Here is a 4,129-nt window from a genome sequence, read left to right as displayed (position 1 = left end):
TGCAGGTTTTATGTCCCGGCACCCTCTGAAATTAAATGTAATTGAGAGAAATATCTAAAATAACTGCCCAGGAGTGTTACCAGGAGGGTTCTTCTGTCTTGTCTTTCCTCTCACAGCCGCACCCTCTGTTTGCCTGGCTCCTCCAGAGTTGACATGGTCCTGTTAAGAACGGAGTTTTTTCCTTCCCACAGTGCTTTCTCACTGGGGATCGTCAGGTCATTAGAATTCTCCTTCAAATATTGTAGAGCGTATAGCATGAAGTGCCTTTAGATAACTTTTTTATTAATAAGAGTGAATTAAATTGAATAACATACGCAGTGTTGGGAAGGTTACTTTTAAAATGTATTCCATTACAGAATACAGAATACATGCCCCAAAATGTATTCTGTAACATATTCCGTTACGTTACTCAATGACAGTAACGTATTCTGAATACTTTGGATTACTTAATATATTATCAATCAATCAATCAATCAAAGCTTTATTCGTCACATGCAGGTTGCTATGCGTGTCCATAGTTCAGCTGAGACAGTGTCCTTCGGCCTATCAGGCTAAGTAAACAGTCCTCCAGCCAATCCAGGTGTCCTTCCATGGGATGGGAAGAATAGCCGTAACACAGTCGTTATCAGGGAGTGATTGTTCGGCTCCAGCCTTGGGCCTGCAGCTGGCGCCGTGATGGGGATCCGCAATGTTCATGTTGATTTTGTTAATTTCCATGCGAGCAGCCCAGGAGAATTTTCAGGCTGCTCTTTAACACTCTGACACTGGTCTCTCAATCTCCCGTTGGAGAGCCGCGAGCCTCCCCATGATGGTATCAAACTTCTGTTCCATGGTGTTGTCATTCTTTTGATTCTGAGACCTCACAACTGCAGTGATCCGTTCCGCGATGTCTTCCAACTGTCGCTCAAGGGTCTCATTTTGAGCAGGCCTCTCTCTGATGTATCCCCCCATACACTCAATGGTGTTGTTTTGAGCATTCACAGCAGCTGTAAGCGTCTCCAAGGTGTTGACCATATTACGTTCGTTGTGAGAGGTTGCGCCTCGTTCCATTGCGATTCCAGCGGGCAGCCTTGGGGGGGTTTGAACAGCCGGTTCCGCTCTCTTATTTCTCCGATAAACCAGGGCTAAGCCAACTCCGATCAGCATGAACCCTGTTATCACGGTTCCGAATAGATAGATATCTTCAGCGTCCTCGATCGACAGTCCCGCCAGGCACATGATCCTCCAGTTCTGCCACCCGTCCATTGTGTATCCGGCAGGGAAAGTCCCTCCAGGGCACTCAGGCTCTCCCGAGCCCAGACTTCTCGTTGAGAAAAGGGTGTCAATAGCATTCAGAGACCAGTTGATCAAATCCATAATTCTCTTTTAGGTTTTAAAGAACGACAGTGGGAGGCTGTTCCAGGGAAAGTAATGCACACGAGACAAGACAAGGACATAGAGGCTAAGCAGGGAAGATAAGGGTGAGGAGGAGAGGAGAAAAGTGCGACCGCCTTCGCTGAGAGCTGAAGACATTCACGTTGCTTTTTACAACAACGTGAATGTACTATTGCTGTGTGATTTATTACTATTACTGAAGGTCCGTGACTCCGAACTGTAGTAAAGGGACCTCTGACTAATACGCAGTGTTGGGGAGTAACGGAATACATGTACCGCCGTTACGTATTTAAAATACAAAATATGAGTAACTGTATTCCGTTACAGTTACCGTTTAAAAAGGTGGTATTCAGAATACAGTTACTTTGTTGAAATAAATGGATTACACGGCGGTACTTTCCTGTTTCATTTTGTCGCGGGTCAGGACTGTTTGGGTTTTGTTTGACAGCTACCTTCTGTTGTTCCAGGTGGCAGCGTTACGGTTGCCATGGTTACAGGGCGACGCGCTCTCTCTCTCTGCGACTGTGTGTTTCCTGGGTGAGAGAGCGCCTTTTCGTTGTTGTTGTTGTTGTGCTAAGCTAACAGGCAGAATGCTACAAGCATAGCTCTAAAGAATGTAGCATCATGGGCAGTGTAGTCCGTGTTGCAGGGAGAATGGACTGCCATACACGTTATGGGTCTGTGAGCGTGAGGAGGGAGAAAAAGGGGAGTGGAAAGGTACGAGTTGTCATCGAGGAAAAATGGGAGCTGGAAGCATGTCAATATAATAATAACCACTGCAGCCAAGAAGAGTGCCTGAGGAGCCCAGTTGTAAGTACGCTATTAAGACTCGACTGTACACCGTGTTCGTGTTTTCCTCCGAAAACAATAAGTTCCGTTGGAGCAGCCTTTCAACGCCTCTCTCTGTCTCTCGCAAGAAAAGTTGACCCACACAACAAAGTAAAGCTATTTTTCGGCTACGAGCCGACAGGGACCCCGCCGTATTAGTCAGAGGTCCCTTTACTACAGTTCGGAGTCGCGGACCTTCAGTAACAGTAATAAATCACACAGCAATAGTACATTCACATTGTTGTAAAAAGCACGATAATATATTAAGTAATCCAAAGTATTCAGAATACGTTACTGTCATTGAGTAACGTAACGGAATACGTTACAGAATACATTTTGGGGCATGTATTCTGTATTCTGTAATGGAATACATTTTAAAAGTAACCTTCCCAACACTGCTAATACGGCGGGGTCCCTGTCGGCTCGTAGCCAAAAAATAGCTTTACTTTGTTGTGTGGGTCAACTTTTCTTGTGAGAGACAGAGAGAGGCGTTGAAAGGCTGCTCCAACGGAACTTGTTGTTTTCGGAGGAAAACACGAACACGGTGTACAGTCGAGTCTTAATAGCTTACTTACAACTGGGCTCGTCAGGCACTCTTCTTGGCTGAAGTGGTTATTATTATATTTACATGCTTCCAGCTCCCGTTTGTCCTCAATGACAACTCGTACCTTTCCACTCCCCTTTTTCTCCCTCCTCGCGCTCACAGACTCATAACGTGTATGGCAGTCCATTCTCCCTGCAACACGGACTACACTGCCCATGATACTACATTCTTTAGAGCTATGCTTGTAGCATTCTGCCTGTTAGCTTAGCACAACAACAACAACGAACCATGGCAACCGTAACGCTGCCGCCTGGAACAACAGAACGTAGCTGTCAAACAAAACCCAAACAGTCCTGACCCGCGACAATATGAAACAGGAAAGTACCGCAGTGTAATCCATTTATTTCAACAAAGTAACTGTATTCTGAATACCACCTTTTTAAACGGTAACTGTAACGGAATACAGTTACTCATATTTTGTATTTTAAATACGTAACGGCGGTACATGTATTCCGTTACTCCCCAACACTGAACATACGTAAGTCATTGATTAACACACATGCGATTATAAGTCACATTTTCAGAAATAGAATTTTGAATAGAAAGATTTTCTCATTCCTCATTTGATTACCTCTAAAGACTTAATTAATTCACTACAAAGGGACTGGGGGTTAAGGACAAGTTGGTGAACTGAAAATATGGGAAAAGAGTGGGGCCTTTAATTTTAAGCTGATAAATTGAGTGTGTGAGGGAGAGTGTTTTTTCCTGTTGGATTCAGTTGACTGAACACTTAAAAGAAAACTTGAAATGTGTAATATGAAAGATGCTTTGGCAAAAACAAGACTAGAGGTCCTGTTTTTCTGAAATAGGGTGAAGGCTCAGATCAAAGTCTAAGCTGGTACCGCATGGGCGTAATGTGGGTGTTTTGTAATCATCAGCATTGGCATAAACCTGGTGAATCTATCCTCCCATTTAAATGCAGCAGCAGTTGGGAGGAAAGAAAGAAAGAAAATGAGGTGAGATAAAAGAGTTCAAATACAGAGTTGGACAGAAAATGTAGAAACCTGAGAGGAACACAAGTCAAGACATTTTATTATTTTCAAGATATGTTCTTTAAAAGATCTGCTTTTGCATAAAAACAGGCACCGAAGTTGCACTAATGCATATAAACAGCTGCAGCTACACCTCTGCACACACAATGCCTGATCTAGAAATCTGCAAAAAGATACAGGCACATTATATGTCTGTTTTATTGTACATAGTTTTAAAAAAATGTACTTAAAATACAGCAGGAACACCATGATTTTAGTCTCATATTGTTTCTCAGCACTACACTTGCTGAGCTAATGTGAGAAAATAAAAGAAAATGATTGTTTTTACCTT

Source organism: Astatotilapia calliptera, chromosome 7 (assembly GCF_964374335.1).
Source record: "Astatotilapia calliptera chromosome 7, fAstCal68.1, whole genome shotgun sequence".
NCBI classification, from domain to species: Eukaryota; Metazoa; Chordata; class Actinopteri; order Cichliformes; family Cichlidae; genus Astatotilapia; species Astatotilapia calliptera.
Note: the sequence above shows the minus strand (reverse complement) of the source record.